The 22,090-nt window shown below is 36.4% G+C and overlaps 1 non-coding gene across 1 annotated transcript; it reads left to right on the top strand.

The window, feature by feature from the left end:
* Nucleotides 1-21,310: 21,310 nt before the first annotated feature.
* LOC122241656 lies at nt 21,311-21,417 on the top strand. The gene has a single exon (XR_006221896.1). It is a non-coding gene; the product is annotated as a U6 spliceosomal RNA (small nuclear RNA).
* Nucleotides 21,418-22,090: the final 673 nt, after the last annotated feature.

Genomic DNA, 22,090 nt, shown 5'->3' with positions numbered 1-22,090 from the left:
TTTTCCAAATCTCTCTGCATTCTTTCAAAACTGTAACTTAAGGGGTCCATCTTTATCCCAATATATTTTGAAAACAAAAATGTTAAGTGAAACTAGAAAACTAGAAAATTTGCAGTCTTCTGTGAAGCTTTTTCTTCTAGAAAAAAATAATCAGTTTTTATAACAACCAAGCAGCAATTCCAAAGACTAAATTATTGGAGGGTGGGGGTGGGGAAGGTGTTTGGTAACAGTAAATATTTATTTAGATAAGCGAAAGGTTAAGTTAATTTTAAAGTTTCTACCAAACCTGGACATGCTAAAGAAGTTACTTATTTAGTTAAGTCCATAAAGGAACTGAAGGTGACAAGAACAAAAGAGAGAAAAATTATATGATTTAAAATAGAGCTTGAATTCCTGGGTACCTCAGTCAGTTAAGCGTCCAACTCTTGATTTCAGCTCAGGTCATGATATAACGGTTATGAGATTGAGTCCCACTTTGGGTTCGGCTCTGGGTATGAAGTCTGCTTAAGATTCTCTCTCTCGCTCTCCCCCTCTCTCAAAAAGATAAACAGATACGAATAAAAAAATAAAAGAGAACTTGACATAAAGCAGTAACCAATCCCCAGGTAAAGCTTCTGAGACAAATGTGTAGAGTAAAATTTTACTTCCCCTACACAAATCTTTCACAAACCTGCTTTGTATAATATGAACCTTTTTCCCCAATATCTATGGTATTCCTGTATCATAGTAATATTGTAATGATCTATGAAATGCTCTCTACTGTTGTTGTCCCCCATTTCTGCCCTTCTTTTCATTCATATATAAATCTTCTAATAATCTCTTAAGTCCTAATCACACACACACACACACACACACACACACACACACATCACACACACATCTCCAGTGGCCCTAACAAATATCTCCCCACTGATAAACCCAAAAGACATTTATAGCTCTTGTTGCCAGACCAGTAACACCTTTCTCATCCTCCAATTCATTTATGCCTGACCTATCCAATGGATCTTGATGTTATTTGAGGGTTGAAAATGTAACTACTATAGTTTTCTTATTCCCCAAACACTCCAACCCCTTGTTGAGACTCCATAATTGAAGCAACTCTAAAAAATCTTCCAGAGTTTAATAAAAATTAAATTCCTCAATTCTACTGAGAAAGTATTGCAATCTTCTGGAAAGAAGAATTTACTAGAAGAATGACCCCAGTTTATATCAATTTCACATAGTGGCTAACTTGAAGAGATGCCCATACATACCAATTCAACTTTGGATTTAGGGCTTTTGGACTCGATTTCCAATGCTTTTCCTTAAGAAAGCTAAAAGAAAACTGAATTTAGCTGCTCCTGAAGCACTCTATTTCAGAGATTATGTTGCAAATAAAATAGTTAGTTGACTAGTAAAGTGGAAATAAACCAAAAACAGATGGTTGATATTTCCTTCAAATCAGACATAATTTTAAAAGTTTAGGACAAAGGTGATTTGCAAAACAACAATAGAAACAACAAAAACATGATTCTGAGTTTAATACCTTCCAGAAACTTGTATAAGCTATCTTGATAGTACAAAATCATTTGGATTCATCCATCCATGACAAATAGTACGTAAATATAGCCTCTAATATCTTCTTTATTAGCCTTCAAGATATATTTCTCCTTGAGTAAATGCACATCCCTTACTTCTAATCTAATCTCTCCAATTCTTTCCCAATTGTACATTTCTTGTGCTTAGCATCATGATATCTTGGTAACCAGTTATACAGAGCAAAGAAATAAAAGTTTTTAAAAAGACAGAGATTTATTTTTCTTACAATGAAAAAACAAACAAAAAAAAACCTCACACGCGCAAAACTATGCATGAAGTTCAAAGCAATACACCTAACCTTATTCTGACTTCAGTTTTCAGGTAAAAGGGCTTATTTGTTGCCTAACACTTTTAAAATACATACATTACAAGTATCAACAGGCATTTATGTTCACTGAAAATTATGTTAAGAATTATTCTCATCTTAGTAAAACACTTAAAGTGTAAACATGTTAATGAAACAAACAAATAATGCTAAAACCCTATAATGATGGTGATGATAATGATAATGATATGATGGAATGTTAAAGACCAGGTTTCATATCTAAGCACCTCTATATACCATCTGTGTAACCCTAGGCTAGTTACTTAAATTCTGAGTCTTAGTTTCCTTATTTTTGAAATGTTGTTATAAGGGTTAAATAAAATAATATATGTGAAGCTCCTTCTAGAGAACCATCTGTGAATGTTAGTTTCCTTCAGTATCAGTTATATTACTTGCAGTCATGTTACAATTATCGTGGATCTACCCAAGTAGGGGTTTATTTTTATCACATAACAAGAAGACTAGAGGCACAAAGTCCAGGGCTGGTGCAGTGCTTAAGAAAGTCATCCAAGACCCAGGTTCCTTGCTGATCTCTGGTCGACCCACTTTAACAAGTGGCTTTAACCTTATGACCACAAGATTGCTGCTCTACTTCCAGACAACACTTCTGATTTATATTAGCATACAATCTTTTTACCTTTTAAGTGAGTTCCTTATAGACAATATAGTTGGGTCAAGTCTTTTGAATGTATACCCAGAAGATAGACTTCTGGGTCATATGATAATTCTACATTCAGTTTTTTGAGGAACCTCCATACAGTGTTCTATGGTGTTTGTACCAGTTGGCATTCCCACCAACAGTGTAGAAATGTACCCATTTATTCACATCCTTGTCAACACTTACCTTTTTTATACGTAATGGCCCTTGTACCTTGGGTGAGGAGATACTTCATTGTGGTTTTGCTTTGCATTTCCCTGATGATTAGCGGCGCTGAGCATCTTTTCATTACCCATTGGTCATTTGTGTATCTTTTTTGGAAAAATGTCTGTTCAATTCCTTTGCCCATTTTTAAATCAGGTTATTTGTGAGTTTTCTGTTTTTTGCTTTTTGCTGTTGAGTTGCGGGAAGTCCTTGTTTATATTGGATATTAACTCCTTATCATAAGATATATGATTTGCAAACATTTCTCCGAATCCATAAATTGCCTTTTTATTTTGTTGATTGTTTCTTTTGCTGCACAGAAGTATTGTAGTTGATGTAGTCACACTTTATTTTTCTTTTTGTTACTTGTGTTTTGATGTCATATCCAAGAAATCTCTGACAAGACAATGTTAAAAAGCTTGTTCCATAAGTATTCTTCTGACAGCTTTCAAGTTTCTGGTCTTACGTTTAAATCTTTAATTCATTCTGAGTTTACTTTTGTGTATGATGTAAGGTAAGAATCCAATTTCATTATTTTATGTGGATATACAGTTTTCTGAGCACCATTTGTTGAAGATACTATCCTTTTCCCATTGTATATTATTGACTCCTTTGTCAAAGATCAAGAATGTATATGCATGAATTTATTTCTGGGGTCTCTAAAATGTTCCAGTGGTCTATTTTATTTAGTTTTAATTTTTTAACGTTTATTATTGACAGAGCATGAGCAGGGTAGGAGCAGAGAAAGGGGGAGACACAGAATCCAAAGCAGGCTCCAGGCTCTGAGCTGTCAGCACAGAGCCCGATGCGGGGCTCAAACTCGCAGTGGCTCAAACTCACAAACCACGAGATCATGACCTGAGCTGAAGTCAGAGGCTTAACTGACTGAGCCACCCAGGCGCCCCTCCAGTGGTCTAAATGTCTATCTTTATGGCAACACCATACTGTTTTAGCTACTGCAGCTTTGTAATATATTTTGAAATGAGGAAGTGTGATGCCTCCAGTTTTAACCTTCTTAAGATTTCTTTGGCTCTTTGAAGTCATTCCATATGATCCCAAGTGATTCCATACGGATTTTAGGATTTCTTTTTCTATTTCTGTTAAAAATGCCATTGTTGGGGCACCTGGGTGGCTCAGTCGATTGAACATCTGACTCTTGATTTCAGCCACACTGCTAGAGCAGAGCCTGCTTGGGATTCACTCTCTCCCTCTCTCTCTGTCCCTCACTGCTCTCTCTAGCTCTCTCTCTCTCTCAGAATAAATAAACTTTAAATAAATAAACACATACATACATACATAAAATTTTGATAAGAGTCACATTGAATCTGTAGATCACTTTGGGTAGTACGGACATTTGGACAATATTAAGTCTTCCAATCTGTAAACATAAGATGCCTTTCCATTTATTTGTGTCTTTAATTTCATTCAGCAATGTTTTATAGTTTTCAGTACACAAGTCTTCTACTTTCTTGGTTAAGTTTAAAGTATTTTGTTATTTTTGAAGTTATTGTGAAAGATTATTTTCTTAATTTCACTTTTAGATAGTTCATTGTTGATGTATAGAAATGAAGCATTTTTGTATGTTGATTTTTGTAGCCTACAACTATACTAAATTTGTTTATTTTGAATAGCTTTTATTGTGTAGCCTTTAGGGTTTTCTACATATAGGTTCATGTTATCTGCAAACAAAGAAAATTTTACTTTTTCCTTTCTGATTTTTGTGACTTTTATATCTTTTTCTTGCCTAATTGCTCCTATAAGGACTTTCAGTACTATATCGAATAAAAGTGGTGAAAGTGTGCATTCTTGTCTTCTTTCTGATTTTGGAGGAAAAGCTTTCAGTTATTCACTGTTGAGTATAATGTTAGTTGTGGGCTTTCCACATTTGACTTTTATGACATTGTGGTAAATTACTTTTAAAACCGTGGAGAGTTTGTATCGTGAAAGGATGTTGAATTTTGACAAATGATTTTTCTATATCTATTGAGAGTACCAGGAGACTTTTATCTTTCAGTTAATATGGTGTATGAAATTAATTTATTTTCCTATGTTGAACCATCCTTTCCTCCCAGGGATAAATACCACTTGGTCATGGTGTATGATCCTTTTAATGTGCTGTTGAATTTGGTTCTCTATTGTTTCGTTTGCAATTTTTGCATCTATCTTCATTGGAAATATTGGCCTAGAGTTTTCTTCTCATGTGGTGTCTTTGTGAAGCTTTGGCATTAGTAATGCTGGCCTCATAAAATGAGTTTGAAACTGTACTTTCTTCTTCAATTTTTTGGAAGAGATTGATAAGAATTGGTGTCATTTCTTAAAATGTTTGGTGTAATTCACCAGTGAAGCCATCTGATCCTGGGGTTTTCTTTTTAGAATGTTTTTTATTACTGATTCAAACTACTTATTTGTTATTAGTCTGCTCAGGTTTTCTGTTTCCTATAGAGTTCAGTCTTGGTAGGTTATATGTTTCTGAGAATTTATTCATTTCTTCTAGGTCATCCAATTTATTGGTACATAATTGTTTATAATTGTTTATTATGATCCTTTTTTTAAACTCTGACTTAAATTGTAATGTCTCCTCTTTCATTTCTGATTTTGAATCTTCTCTCCTTTTTCTTAAATAGTATAGCTAAGGTTTTGTCAGTTTTGTTTACCTTTTCCAAAAATCAGCTTAGTTTCATTAGTGTATTTCTAGGTTTCTATTCTCTGTTTCATTTATTTCTACTCTGATATTTATTATTTTCTTCCTTCTGATAACTTTGGGCTTACTTTGTTCTTTTTCTAGAAACTTGAGGTATAAAGTTATACTGTTATTTGAAATCTTTCTTCTTATAAATGTAGGCATTTATCACTATAAATGTTCGTCTTAGTAGTTTTTGCTACATCCCAAAAGTTTTGGTATGTTGTGTTTTTATTTTCGTTTATCTGAGATATTGTGTAATGTCTAGTTTTTCTTTTGATTTCTTCTTTGAGCAAATAGATTGTCAAGAGTGTGTTTTTAATATCTGTGGCTTTTCCAGTGTTCCTTCTTTATTAATTTCTAGTTTCATTCCACTGTAGTCAGAAAAGATATTTGGTATAATTTCAACCTTCTTAAAATTTGTTTTGTGACCTAACCTGTGATTTATTCTGAAATATATTCTGCATGTGCTTAAAAAGAACACGTATTCTCTTGTTGGTTACCATGTTTTGTATATGTGTGTTAGGTTCCTTTGGTCTATAGTGTTGTGGAAGTCCACTGTTCCCTTATTGATTTCCTGTTTGAATGTTCTGCCCCGTATTGAAAGTAGGATATCGAAGTGTCCTACTATTACTGAATTGCTATAATTTCTCCCTTCAGATCTGTCAATTTATTTTTGTTTTATATATTTGGGTGGTCTGATGTTGGGTCCGTATATGTTTATAATTATGATATATTCCTGATGAATTGACCATTTTATCATTATATAATGATTTTTTGTGACAGCTTTTAACTTAAAGACAGTTTTGTCTAATATAAGTACAGCCACCCTGCTTTCTTTTGGTTATCATTCCAATGGAATATCCTTTTCCAACTTTTTACTTTTAGCCTGTATGTGTCCTTAAATCTAAAGTGAGTCTCAGGGCACCTGGTGGCTCACTCAGTTAAGTGTCATTTCAGCTCAGGTCATGATTTCGCAGTTGATGAGTTCAACTTCCGCATCAGGCTCTGTGCTGACAGTTCAGAGCCTGGAGCCTACTTTGGATTCTAGGTCTCCCTCTCTCTCTGTTCCTTCTCCGCTTGTGCTCTCTCTCCCTCTTTCTCTCTCTCTCTCTCCCTCTCTCTCTCTCTCTGTCTCAAAAGTAAAGAAACATTAAAAAAATAAAAATAAAGTGAGTCTCTTATAGACAGCATATAATTAGATGTTATTTTTTAAATTCATCAGCCATTCTATGTCATTTGATTGAGGAGTGTTTGTGCCCTACCCCCACCCCAAATTTGAATCTTGAAATCCTAACTTCCAAAGGTGATGATATTAGTAGGTAGGGCCTTTGGGAATTGATCAGGTCTTGAAGGGGTAGCCCTCATGAATGGGATTAGTGTTCTTGTAGAAGAGACCCCACAGAGCTTCCTAGCCCCTTCCCCATGTGAGGATACCATGAGAAGTCTGCAACCCAGAAGAGAACCTTCACCCAAACATGCTGGTACCCTGATCTTGGACTTCCAGCCTCCAGAACTATAAGAAACAAATTTCTGTTGTAAGCTACTCAGTCTGTGGTACTTTATTATAGCAGCCCCAAGGGACTCAGACTGCTTCTTTAAAATGATTATTTTTAATTCTTTATCAGGAGATTCATATATCTCCATTTCTTTAAGGTCAATTGCTAGAGATTTATTTTATTCCTTAGGATGTATCATGTTTTCCTAATTCTTCATGTTCCAGTAGCCTTAGGTTGATATCTGCACATTTGAAGAAACCATCACTTTTACCAGACTTTTTGAACTGGCTTTGACTGGGAAAGACTTTCACCAATCAATCTAGCTAGATTCTTGCTCCCTCTGGCGTCTGACTATATTGGTTCCTTTGGCATTTATTGTGAACAATCAACAGTAACTGGCCTCCAGGGAGTGCACTAAAGCACTGGAGATGTTAGAGACATGTTCTATTTCTCTCCCTCAGTTCTGAGTCTTTTCCCAATCTCTCAGAGCTGGGCCAGATACAGAAAGCCACCTGCCCACTTTACTTTGTTCTTAGCTGCCTCAAAAGCCCAGAAGTGCCAGTATCTTCAGCTCTCCAAGGCAGGACAAAAACCAGGCCTTCAGGAAATGCACTGAAACACTAGGGACATTGGAGGCACACTCCACTCCTTTCCTTCTCTACCCGGGGAGAAGCCTCAGTTCTGTGCCTTTTCCCAATCTTGCAGATCTATGCTGGCCTCACGGAGATTCCCTCCCTTTTTCCTTTCTCGTACCTGTTCAAGGCATCCAGACAATGTCAGTTATTTCAGCACTCAGCGAGAGGTAAAATAGAAAACCAGTCCTTTGGGGTGCAACTAAAAGAGAGGGAGGTCAAGTGCATGCTTCACTCTCCTCACCCTCAACACACAACTGAGAAGTCACAGGTTGACCTCACCTCTCTTGGCACTGAGCTGTGCCAGTTTGGGGGAGGGGGTGCTAACACAGATAAAATGAAATTGCTCTTCTTACCCATTTCAGTGCAGCTGTTTTCAGTTTTATGTTTGTCTGAGGTGCTGCAACTTCTTAATTAGATTCTTGACTTCTCATAAAGAGAGGCTGGGACCACCTATTCCACCATCTTCCTGACATCGCTCAGAAAAATCAGGGAAAAGGGGCGCCTGGGTGGCGCAGTCGGTTAAGCGTCCGACTTCAGCCAGGTCACGATCTCGCGGTCCGTGAGTTCGAGCCCCGCGTCAGGCTCTGGGCTGATGGCTCAGAGCCTGGAGCCTGTTTCCGATTCTGTGTCTCCCTCTCTCTCTGCCCCTCCCCCGTTCATGCTCTGTCTCTCTCTGTCCCAAAAATAAATAAAAAACGTTGAAAAAAAAAATTTAAAAAAAAAAAAAAGAAAAATCAGGGAAAATTAGTTTCATTTAATCCAATATATCCAAAAATCTTACTTCAACTTATAATCAACATGAAGAAGTATTAATTAGATATTTTATATTCTTTTTACATACTAAGTCTTTGGGACCTAGTGTATAATCTACATTTATAGCACATCTCAATTTTGGTAATGACTACAGTCACTTCATTGATAGCACAGCTCTAGATCTTCTCCCTATCCATGGCCATCCACAGAGTTTAATTCTTTTCCAAGGGGGGCATTCTCTTCATCTATCACCCTCCAGGGCTATAAATGAGGTGAACATTATACAGAATGTCTTTCCTGGAGTTGCAGAAGATACAAGATACCCCCTTGTATCTTATGTATGTTTGGAAGGTCTACTGATAACCTTAGAAGTTGAGTAATTGTAGTCTGTTGCTTTTTAAGTTTGTGTATCTTTGGCAGTAGAATTCACTCAAAAAATAAGTATTGCTTCTGTTCAGTTCTTTATAAAGCAATCATAATCAAAGATCTTGTGTAGACAGTTTCTTAGGATGTCTTAGGAGAGACCTGAACTTAGAAGAGAAGTAGGGCCTCAGTATGATGCTTGCATTGGCTTTGGTGACAGACATAGAAGCAGTTGGCATTTTTATCCTATCAGTCAATATAGATTGCAGGCTGAGATAAAGAGTATCTCCCATATTAAAGATGGACTTCCTTCTACCTTTGTTTGCAGTAAGGTGGCCCACCATCTGGTTTGCCTAAGACTAAGAGGGCTCCTAGAATGCAGAGCTTTCCATTTTAAGACTGAAATAGTCCCAGGCAAACACTAGTTTGCAGATAAGTCAAATCTAGACTTAGGTTGTCTCTGTTGGGATTTTTTTTTCCCCAAAGTCCCATCCCCACTGTATTTTAGGATTTGTATTTATAGCAATCACTTCCAGGTTTCAGATGCTTTATTGGTTACACATTGTATTTGAATGCATACAATCAGAAACTTAATTACAGAAGTTTAACTAAATAGAAGACTATTTTTCTCAATAACTAACAGTATGAAAGTAGATAGACCAAGTCTGCCATGGCAACTCCATAAAAGTATAAAAGACTCAGGTTCACTCTTTTTCTCACTTAACTTGACCATTTGGCTTCAGTTCTTATTATCACAAAATGGCTGCTCCATCTTCAGGACCTGCATATGTATTTTAGGCAGAAAGTAAATTTAAGGTAAAGTACCAAAAAAAATAAAAAAAGAAAAAGGAGAAGGAGAAGGAGAAGGAGAAGGAGAAGAAGAAGAAGAAGAAGAAGAAGAAGAAGCGTGCCAACTGAGGCTGTGCTATTAACCAAAAAAATTTTTAGAAGTCTTTCTCAGAAGCCCCATCTAGTTGAATTCTACGTATATCTCATAGAGCTACTCCAAGCTGCAAAGAAGTCTGGAAGATGAGTATTTTTCAGTTTCATTGATGCTTCAAAAAACTACATCTTCTGTTAGTAAAGGAGAACTGCATAGTTAGTAACGGATACTGCATAAAGGATAAAGAATAAAGGACAAGGATAAAGGATAAATCAACTGATTTATAACTAAATCAATACCCTGCTATATAATAAAGGTAAAATTTATCTTATCTTATTTATCTTATTAAATTCAAAAGAAAAATACATAAACTTTTTAAAGATAAAGTAACAATGGAAGGGCCTACTTTTGCACATAATTCTTCACAAATGAATTTGTTCAGTGATTCAATTAAATTCATGAGTTTTATGTGAAAAACTTCAAAGAAATGCGGGTGACCCTAAAGGAATTAGACTGAATCCAAGAGAATTTTGGGAACTTGAGTCCTTGTTCTTTTTAATTAATTCTACAAAGTCTGTGACTACTCCAAAGCCAAAGTCATAAACTCTGTCACCAGAGCGGTAACACAAATTAGTGAAAAATATTGGTATAAGACACATATTTTGATTGTTTGTTAAAAATTGCTTAATATTCTTGACAGCTAGAGAAAAATGCATTTTCTTCCATTTTTCTTGAAGCACAATGACCTTTAGGTCTATTTTTCATTTTCCCACTTTTAAGACATAGTACAGAGAAATAGTCCTCTACTGTGAGAAAATAACAATGGTAAATGACAACTGGCATTTGGTCTAGATTTGGAAGGCCAATTATGCGGGTTTGTGTCTGGCAAATAGGAGAGAACCTACCCTATGTAAAGGGGGACGTACTACCAAGAGCTAGGCATTCTTACCTATAGAAGTTCAGATCCAGAACATGCTGTCAGATTATGTTTAGGATCCAGATGTTTTCTATCAAATTTCCTGAGTCTTAACTATTGGTTCAAAAAACATAAAAATAATGGACAAAGTAGATATACCAGTTCTGTAAATCAGATTTGGATTATGAACCATCAGCTGAATACTTTTGCTCTCCAGAAAACCTCAGAAATTTTCCAAAATTCTACATCTTTGGAAAGCAGTACAAGAGCATTAGGTGTTCAGACATGGGGCAGAGAAAATAAAACTGGTAGACCAGAGTTGGAAAAGAGGAAAAACAGAGTTCACACATTTTATGTTCTGATGTCATAAAGATGCAATAGATGCTTTAATTATATTTTGCAAGGACTCTATGTATAGACTTCAGACTGATTTTAATCACTTTTCAAGTAATGGTAGTAATTAATGCACTTCAATGAAAACAGGGCTGGCCAAAGTGGTCAGCACCAATAAATATTAACGAGGGTCAGTAAATGTTTTGCAGACAAAGGGCTAAGTCTTAAATTTTGAGCTACAAAAGTCTGCAAGGCTGTATATGAAATAGGAGCAGGAATGTTTGGGAGAAAGAAAAGGAAACTACAAACTGGATAAATAAAAACTTAAACAGTATAGCAGCGTGGTTTAAAAAAATAGGCTTTGTGGGGCGCCTGGGTGGCTCAGTCGGTTGAGCGTCCGACTTCAGCTCAGGTCATGATCTCGCGGTCCGTGAGTTCGAGCCCCGCGTCGGGCTCTGGGCTGATAGCTCAGAGCCTGGAGCCTGCTTCTGATTCTGTGTCTCCCTCTCTCTCTGCCCCTCCCCCGTTCATGTTCTGTCTCTCTCTGTCTCAAAAATAAATAAATGTTAAAAAAAAAAAAAAGATTAAAAAAAAAGAAAAGAAAAAAAAATAGGCTTTGGAATCAGGCAGATCTGGTTTAAAAGCCAGGTCTTGGCACCTATAGTTCTATGAAATGTAATAATTACCTTACTTCTTCAAGTATCAATTTTCTCATGTACAAAATCTCACTAATGATAAGCCCTATCTTAAGCATTGCTGTAATGCTTAAATTAATGTTTGGGCAATATATGTAAAGCACTTGGCAAATTACCCAGCACAGACTGAGAACTGCTATACCTGATACTTACATTCTCTGAGGATATGCACATCTTCTTGTATATTTTTATATATACTATTCAAGAAAGCCATCACATGCAATGAAATTCCACCAGTTTTTACCAGTTTGCATTATTTTTCCTTGAAGATTCTAAGTATTTATAGCATATTCATTTTGTAGCATTTAGTTTAATAGGAGCATATTGATTTAATATATGTTTTCCCTGGTTTCACCAGCCTTTTTTTTTTTTCTTAAGAAGAAAAAAATATGTGCCCTAAAAAACAGGGTAAGTTTTACTGTTCTTTAGCTACAATCTCATTTTTACATGGTTTCAACAAACCAAGTGCGCTTTTCTTTCAAGCAAAAGATGAGAGTCTGAATGACAGCATTTGATAAGTATCATGTGAAATGCCTAGAAATCATTTGATAAGTATCATGTGAAATGCCTAGAAATCAATTAACCATGTTTCTCTCATTGAGCAATGCAGACAAGACAGAACATGCCTGTCATCACAGGCCTCCCCTTGGGGTTCTTTTAAGTGTAGAGGAAAAGAGTACCACGTTAGTAATCATTTTTTGCAATCTCAGAAATCACCTTTTAGTGGAACACTGTGTTCCCTCGAAAACCCTTTACGAAGTTTTTCCCAGCATTGTCCAAGCAAGACAAACTTTGTGTTATTCACAGTTATATTCCAGAATATATGGAAAGTGCTCACCAAGCATTCGTGTGAATGAACCAAACTCTTTCTATGTTGATAATTCTCCTGGCAGACAAAAGAAAAGTTAAAATGTCCAAAATAGCACTTAAAGTTTGCACCATTATTTTGAATGATTGATGACTCTACTCATGTCAGTTTTGAGTGACATAAGCAGTCATTTTTTATGTTTTCTTCTCCTCTCAACAACAAGCACATATTAGATGTTTAATAAATATCTACTAAACTAAACTAATATTTTCCATTTCCTTTTAACAATGACTAGGGGCACCTGGGTGGCTCAGTCAGTTAAGCATCCGACTTGGGCTCAGGTCATCATCTCGCAGTCTGTGAGTTCCAGCCCTGCATCAGGCTCTGGGCTGACAGCTCAGAGCCTGGAGCCTGCTTCAGATTCTCTCTCTCTCTCTCTCTCTCTCTCTCTCTCTCTCTCTCTCTCTCTCCACACACACACACACACACACACACACACAAAGAATAAACATAGGGACGCCTGGGTGGCTCAGTCTGTTGACAGCTCAGAGCCTGGAGCCTGCTTCAGGTTCTGCGTCTCCCTCTCTCTCTGCCCCTCCCCCACTCATGCTCTGTCTCTCTCTGTCTCAGAAATAAATAAACATTAAAAAAATTTTTTTAAAGAATAAACATTTAAAAAAATTAAAAACAATGACTAGCAGTGCAAATTTTATACTAATGTAATCCAAGCTGTACACAACTTGTTCTTGAAAATAAAATGACAGTGCAACGAATTCATGAGATTGGAAATCTATAAACCACAAAATCAGAGATAATTCTATTAAAAGAAGTAGAGTACAAGTTTTGAGTTGAGAAACAATAAAACCTTCTTATTCTAGACTAATACTAATTTTTCCTTAACTATGAGGCATGTTGAAGAAATAAAGTAATGAGCCCATCTGGTTTAAAGTCAAAATGATTGTGTTAAATAAGAACACCAGGATATTCTATGACTGCAAACCTCATTTGGTTACCTGTTATAGCAACCTATTTTGAGCAATCTGAACAAGGCAGTTGAGGTTTCATAGGAGAAAATGACAGCAATTCCAGTTACATAAAAGTAAGTAATTCAATAAAATAGAATTTCTTCCCTAGAATTTATTAGCATAGCAAATAGATGAAATCAGTCTGTACACAGTTCCCATTAGTAACCTCCCTGATAATAAAACAGATGGCATCATTCTGAATAATGTAAAAGGCAAGAGTCCTTAAAAAGACAGATGTAGCTGCAAAATATTAAGGTACAACTAAACAAAACCTGAGCCCTGAAATTTTAGGAAAACTTTTTTCTGATTTATTGAGTGCATTCCACCAATTCTTACATGTATGTCTGAAATATTGCATATATGTTTCAACTCGTACTAGGTAGGAATTTGGTTTTTTGCCATTTACACTTTCTACTCCACTTCTCTGTGAGGAATGTGTAACTATTTTTCCCTTAAATATGGATATCTACATTTATATTTAATTTTGTCTAACATATTTTGCTTTGAATTTGTAGTGGGATGAGCAAACTTGAGAAAATGCATTAGAAAATGTATTTATTTCCTAAACCATGTGAATTCCAAAGAGGAAAATATTTCTTTATTTCTTCTAATGTAAACTAACAATAAAAAGTAAGGAAAGGAAGACATTTGTGTGGTTAAATAACATGACAACAGAGAAAAAGTTCATTGAAAAATTCAAAATTCTCCTCTTTGAATGAATGCCTCTTCCTTCTTTGTCTCTATGAGAGAGCAATCATGAGAGAACATTTCACATACATCAAATTTTGTAAATACAGCCTAAATCTTAATAAACTTCTTGATCCTCTGTTTCTGTTTCTTATTTTATTCATTTCTCTTATCTTTCTTATTTCCTTTCATCAATTTTCTTTAGCTTTTCAAGTCCTTCCTTAAATAATTCGAGCTATTTTCAAATTGAGCTGTAAATGAACTTCTATGCACTTTTCTTAGCAACTTGGATGAATAGAACATTCATTGTCACTCAATTCTAAATAGATTGTAATTTTCATTTTGATTTCCCCTTAATTTCTTATGCAGTATTACTTTTTTGGTTTATAAATCTATGGAGTTTTTCTAAATAGTTTTTTATTCTTGATTCCTAATTTAATGTACTGTGTTCAGAAGACATGTTCCAACCTTACTGGAACTTCTTTTGACAACTAATACCTGACCAATGTTTATTACTGTTTCATGTATCCTTAAAAAGAATGTATATTTTCTATTTTGGGGTGTAGATCAAGCTATTTATTCAAAATCATTACTTTTTTATCTACTTGATCTATCAATTCCTTATAAGGTTTATTAAAAACCTCCCAGCGTATTTGTGAATTTGTCAGATTTACTGTGTAATTGTGTCAGCTTTATATTTTGAGACAATGTTATGTACACAGAAGTTCATAATTTTTATATCTTCTTGCTAAATTCTTCCCTTTTTATTCTGTGATAACCTTTATCTCTACTAATGCTTTTTGTCTTGGTTTCTACTTTGTACTATTTTGTTTTGCTAACTTTCTTTTAATTATAGTTTTCTTAATATGTATTTTAATAACCCTTTTATTTTTTTCATCTTTCTGTGTGGTTTAATTCCAGATTTGACTCTTGGATACATCATATAGCTAGATTTTGTAATGTTTACCCAATCTAATTATCTCTCCTTTAATAGTGAAGATTAATCAACACACATTTACTGAATCTTCATATGTACTATCACACTAGTCATAGTTTTATCATTTTCTTTTTTGTCTTCACTTTTTCTCCTTTGCCACATTCTACTGAATTGATAGTTTTGTATAATAATAATAACAGCTAAAATTGATGGGCATTTAGTATAGACTAGTTACAGTAAGGGCTTTGCATGTATGAATTCATTTAACCTTCACAATAACTCAGTAAGGGAGGAACTGTTAATATCTCCACCTTACATTTGAGGAACTTAAGGCACAGACAGGCTAAGTAACATGTTCCACATCATACGGCCAGTAAGAGGTGAAGTTGGATTTGAACTTGGCAGCCAAGTTCCAAAGTTGCTCTCTGAACCACCATGTGTATTCTTCTTATAGTACCTTTTACAATGATTTTTGAATGATTTTTTGGTTTCAGAAAAAACCTACACTTACATCTACAATAATATCCAAACTGTGAATGTTTTAGAGTCTAACATCAACAGTGGAAAATAAGCAAATGTTTTCTGAAAACCTGCTATAATGTTACTCTTCTATTGATTGCCTGAAACTGGGAGAAATAGGGGAGAAAACTCAACACATAGCCTTATGATTGTTTTAAGTTACATTTTCAAAGTCCAAACCATTTACAAATTAAATCCAAAGGAAATTTATTTTCAGAGGAAAATTATAATTTATAAATCAAAGGAAAATTACTTGGAGCAAATGATGATCTTGAACTTCATAGCCTAGGCTTTAAGAAGGTCTGGCAGCTTCTGCTTCATGCTCTTTGGTCCCGGAGGTGGCACGTAAGAAGGTTAAGTAACTAGAGAAAGTGGCCCTGAGGATGAGATGCAATTTGGAGCAAAAGTCACATGAAGAAGCATCAAGTGCCAGAGATATGAGTGAAGAAGCCGTCCTCAATATCCCAGCCCCCAGCCGTCCCAAGCATCCCAGCTGGAGCGCCAGACGTTGTGGAGATTAAACAAACCATCCCCATGTGCCTTGCCCAAACTCTTGACAGAATTATGAGAAACATTTAAGTGATTGTTGCTTTAAACCACCTTTTCCTCTTTTCTCATTTCCACATCAAGTCCCACACTTTGCATATGATCGCTGAAGCCAATGTCACATGCCTGTGGCAGCAGCAAGGATGTCCACTAATCTGCATCCTGACTCTTCCATTAGAGGTGGGACACAACAACAAAATTTCTCCAGTACATGAAAAGATAGTAGCACCCATGAATAAGACACATGAGTACTACACATACCTTATAGCCATGATACGAAAAATATGAGCAGTTAACCATGGATCATGCATAAATTAGATGCAACTTGACAGCAGAGACTTTATCTGCCAAACTCACCTAGAAAAGAGTCTAGCAAATGCATAATAGACACTATTTGTTAAAAATTACAGAATTATATAAATATACATTTAGCATATCTCTCATTCCAATAGATACTAATATGTCTTTCTTGTTGACAAGAAGTTTCCTATACATTTTTTTCTTTTTGATGACTGTCACAGGGTGGGGATGGGATAAGTAGTAACAGCTTCTGGGACTCTTTGATTAAATTGTTTAAGGGAAAAGGGACATAGAATAATTAATAAAACCCAGTTGAGTTATTGAATTTCAAAGACAAAGAAATAATACTTTACTCACCCAAAGGAGAAAACACATTTGATGGGTAATTTTATGTGTCAACTTAACTAGGCCATGGAGTGTCCAGACATTTGGTCATACCTGATTCTGGATTGTCTGTGAGGTGTTTCTGGATGAGATTAACATTTGAATCAGTAGACTGAGTAAGCAAACTGTTCTCTTTAATATGGATGGAACTTATCCAATCAATTGAAGACCTGAATAGAACAAAATGACTGAGTGAGAGGGAACTTTTCCTTCCTGTTGAGCTGGGACATCAGCTTTGTCCTGCCCTTGGTAAATTTACAACCCATCACCTCAAAATCTACCAATTTTTAAATATTACACAGTAACTCTTAACCCAATTCTAATCAAGCCCCTACACTGAAAGTCCAGGCTTAACCTGGACTTCAAGACTCTCATAAATATCCCAACTTTGTCCTCCCTCTAAGATGTGAAGACATTGTCAATGCAGTACTGTCCCTAACCATGGTAAGAATAAATTCAGTGTTTCCTTCTCAATGAGTTGTTTAGGTGACATTTTGAGCAAGCCAGTATTTAACAAAAATAATGACTAAATAAGAAAAACAACATAAATCATCTAGGCAAGAAAGTAATTACAAACAAGAAAATTCAATGATACCTCAGAAGGTCAGGATGGGGATGAGGAGGAATGAAGTACATAAGAGCTAGAGGCAAGTAAGACTACCAAGGACAAGATTCCCTAACAAAGGTCTGAGGTGGGTTTAACTTCTTTAAAAATAGAGTTTTAAAGGTAGCTGCTGTATTCCTTCTTGGGAGGCTGAGGGAACAAAGATCAATATAACTCTGTCTCAAGCAGTATTTATCAGAAATGTGAGTCATGGACTGCCTACCTCAGAATCATCTGGAATGCTTGATAGAAATGCATTCTCCTAGGTCTTATCAGGTTCTGAAAGAAGGCCTTGAAACTGGCAGGTTTAATAAGCACTGCACTTTGGTAAACTCTCACACCAAATTAGAAAGTCACTGAACTAAAGGGTACAATTATCACATTAAAATCACCTTTTCCAACATTACCATTTATTATGGGAGGTATGACTCTTTAATTAAAACTGCTGAGGGGCACCTGGGTAGCTCATTCAGTTGAGCATCCTACTCTTGACTTCAGCTCAGGTCATGATCCCAGGGTGGTGGGATCAAGCCCCACATTGGACTCCGCACTGAGCATGGAGCCTGCTTAGATTCTCTCTCTCTCTCTCTCTCTCTCTCTCTCTCTCTCTCTCTCTCTCTCCCCTTCTGTGCACTCTCCCACCCTCACACTCTCTCTTTCTTTAAAATAATAAAAAATAAAAAATAATTTTAAAAAAATAACTAAAAAAAAAACAGCTGAGAACTTCTGGACAGAATAAGTAGTAGTAAGGTGACGTTCAACAAATCACATGGCTAAACTTTCTCTCCCTTAACCAAGCTCCCTTCTCACTTCCATGTACCACACCCCTGACTAAGTGTTGACTTATTGGGAAAAAAGTCATTTACTAGTAACACTACAGCAACCTGACTTCTTTGGAGTAATATCATGATTCCATTCCTTGTATTGTTCAACTATTTGTTTAAAGTTTGTTTGCTGGATAGTAATCTCTATAATAACAGAGAAAATTTGCCTGATACCCAGACATTTTTAAAATAAAACTTATTCATGATACTTGTTAAAGAATAGTAAGGCAGATTTATTCAAGAGAACTATCATGATGGTGCTGGAGAGCACAGCAATAGAGTTTTACAGTAGGACAGAGTGATTGGACTCAACTCTAAATATAACAAGGAAAATGGAAATTTATAGCAAAGGAGTGGAGTGAGAGATGGAGGGGAGTCAATAAAATGGAAAATTACTAAGAGGAAATAGCAGGCCTAAGGGCGATTCTGGCTAAACTGTCCTACTGGGATTCTTGCTGAATGTAGATCATGGTAATCAGACATCACCTGAGGGATGATGCAAGATGAAGGACCCAGTCAAGTATACCCCCAGAATACCCCAACGAGAATGGCGGATTCTGGTTAAACTGATACAGCAGTGTTCTTGCTAAAACTGGACAATGCAGAGATTAACACAAAAATCAAAAAGTCAAAGCCTAGTTGAAAAAATCTCAAAAGAACCTGACGAGAATTTGATCAAGGGAAAAATCTTTGAACAAAAAAGAGAGGGGGAAGAATTTTTGTCACTATGTCTCCAGATCCTAGCAGAGTGCTTTGCACATGGTAGATCTTCAATAAATATTTGTTAAACTAATTAGCATAATAATGAAAATGTTGGTCAAATGCATTGATTTCCGTTTTAGTGGAATCAATGGTTAGGTAGTCTTTCAAACAGTAATTTGTCAACAAGTTATATTATTACGTAGGATCACTCCTCATTTGTGACAATAAAACAGTAAAAAGGATCAAATCTGAGAAGAATCAGTGCAATGAAAAGATTAATAGTTTTTGAATCTTATAAGAACTTTTTAAAATCCAAGATAATACATTTATTCTCTGTGTTACGTAGGCAAGTTATTAAACTTTTCTGAGATTCCAGTTATCTGTGGAAATTGGTGGTTGTATTAACTAGGTCACTTACCTATGAACTAGAAGTGTTGACAAACGATAATTTATGGGCCAAATCTGGGTTTTACAGTCCAATCTTGTTCAGTCTGGGAACAAAGAATGGTTTTCACATTGAATAGAAAAAGGAGAAGGAGGATAGACTCTATGTGGCCCACAAAGCCCAAAATATTTACTATCTGGGCCTTTAGAGAAACAATTTGCTAATCCCTGTATGATAATTAAATTTATGTGTCAACTTGAATGGGCCAAGGAATGCCCAGATTAAACCTTATTATGGGGTGTGTCTGTGAGGGTGATTCTGGATAGCTTAGCATTTGAATCAGTGGACTTGATAAAGTAGATTGCCTTCCCCAATGTGTGTGGGCTTCATCTGATCTATTGACAGCCTTCAAAAAGAACAAAATAGAACAAAAAGGCAAAGGAATGAGAAATTTGTTCTTTTGTGTTTCCTACCTGGCAGCCTGCTGAGTTGAGACATCAGTCTTCTGCCCTTGGAATGAAATTTACACAATGGGCTCCCTGGTTGTCAGGTCTTCAGATGTAGACTAGAATCACACCACCAACTTTCCTGGGTCTCCAGCTGGCAAGTAGCAGATCTTGGGACTTCTCAACCTCCAAAATTGTGTGAGCTAATTCCTCATAATAAATCTCTTCCTATATTCTATGTATCCAATCGGTTTTTTATGTGAAGAACCTTCGTAATACACCCTAATAATGGTAAAATGCTAGAGAGTTGATACAGATAGTTGAGGTAGGATAATAAAGGGGCTGAGTCAAAGCAAATTGGTTTTGTTAACAATTTTATTAATTAGTATAGAGAAAAAAAGCATTCAATAGGTCAATAATTACCAAATGCCAGAAGGTGTATTGATTTTCTCCAGTGACAAAATTTCATCTGGAAAGGGAGCTGCTGGATTCACTACCAGATTAAGTTTACAGTAATCCACTTTCATTCTCCAAGATCTGCCTGTCTTCCAAACAGACCAAACAGTGAATTGAATCGAGCTGTGGTTGAAATGATTATTTCTGTATCTTCCAAGTCCTTGCAGGCTCTAATTTCTGCAATCAAGTAAACGCTGTCATAGAACACTTTAGTGAATATAAACTCTTCCTGGTTTGCCTGGGACTTTCCTAGTTTGGGCATTCTAGGATTCCTCTCAGTCCTGAACAAATCAGGAGTTTAATAGAGTGTTTTGGTTGCTTCTGAGTGACCTGGACAACTAGGGGAAAGAAAATTGTAAACTCAGAGTTTTAAGTTCCCCACTCAAAGCCTTGTTCAGGACCCAAAATTCTATAACCGCCCTGAAAGGAACCTCTGCCTTACATAGGGATTGGATTATAAGTGTCTATTGCTGACAGTTTAAGTACTATTTCGCCACTGCATGTCATGAAAAACAAGTGCTCTTTTTACCAATGGAAACAAGGTTATTACTGCCTTTAAATCTAATCACACCCAAGAACCAATTCCAAAAAACATCCAGAGCCAAGTCATGATACCAATCCTTAAGGTTCTCTTCTTCTGGAACCACATCCAACATCAACTTCTATAATAGGGTTCAATCAGAGAAAAAGAACTGCCGTGACTGATACAGAAAAAGGAATTTATTAAGAGATTAGACCTTGCAGTATTCTGGGAGTTGGTGGTGCTGAGAGCTGTATTTGAAAACAGGAAACAAAATTTTACTACTTTAAGAGTAAATTCAGGGACACCTGGGTGGCTCAGTCGGTTAAGTGGCCAGCTCTTGGTTTCAGCTCAGGTCATGATCTCACAGTTCATGAGTTCAAGCCCTGCATCAGGCTCTGTGCTGACAATGCAGAGTCTGGTTGGGATTCTCTCCTCTCCCTCTCTTTAAGCCCTCACCCCCACCCCATTCGCTCTCTCTTAAAATAAATAAACTTTTTTTTAAAATATAGTTAAAAAAAAAAAGAGTAAATTCAGCCATTCCAGGCTAAATTCTACCAATTTAGAATTTGTCATCTCTGCTTTTCTCAGAGGAATAGCATATAAGTTCCCAAAGAAGGGTCATCATAAGAAGCGGGAGTAGGAATGCTTGCTTCGGCAGCACGTATACTAAAACTGGAACCATACAGAGAAGACTCGCCTGGCCCCTGCCCAAAGATGACACACAAATGCATGAGGCCTTCCATATTTTTATCCTGTTATATGCCCTGTGTCTGTTTTCCAATAAAATAAATAAATAAATAAGAAAGAAAAGAAACTGAAGGAAAAATAAAAAGAAGCAAGGGTGGGAAGTAGGAGCTCAGAGGTGAAGGGAAGGTAGCTGATTCTCCCCTATAGATCCTGGGTCCTACACTCTGCTGCCATCTAGTGAGATTCCAGTCCCAGTCAATGCTCAGATGTGTCTTCAGTCCACACTGGCATTCGCTGAGGTAGCCAACTTCCCACCTGGTCTTTGATTTTATGGTCCACACTTCTTTCCTCTGTAGTGTCCCTCATCAAGGATATGAGACTTTCTCAGATCTATCAAGTCTCTCTCTCTCTCTCTCTCTCTCTCTCTCTCTCCCTCTCACAGCTAACAGCTGTCCTCCTTAAGAATATGGAGAAAAATTAGCACACTATGCCACCCCAGTACCACTAGAGTTCCATTAAACCCTCTGCCCCTAACTCTAGTTTATGGCATTCCTGACATGGTGGCATGGAGACTCCATGATACTGAGAAGTGGCCTTCTTGTGTGACTCCAGGCAGGAAGTGAGAGAGAAAACAGACACTCATACTTCCTGGGGAGTCCATCCTCCCTTCTTCTCAGAGACCTTTTCAGAGACCTTCACACCCGTTCAGCATTACCATTATCTCCTCAACTCATC

The sequence above is a fragment of the Panthera tigris genome, chromosome C1 (genome assembly GCF_018350195.1).
Source record: "Panthera tigris isolate Pti1 chromosome C1, P.tigris_Pti1_mat1.1, whole genome shotgun sequence".
Classification (NCBI taxonomy): Eukaryota; Metazoa; Chordata; class Mammalia; order Carnivora; family Felidae; genus Panthera; species Panthera tigris.
This window is presented reverse-complemented; position numbering and strand designations above follow the sequence as displayed.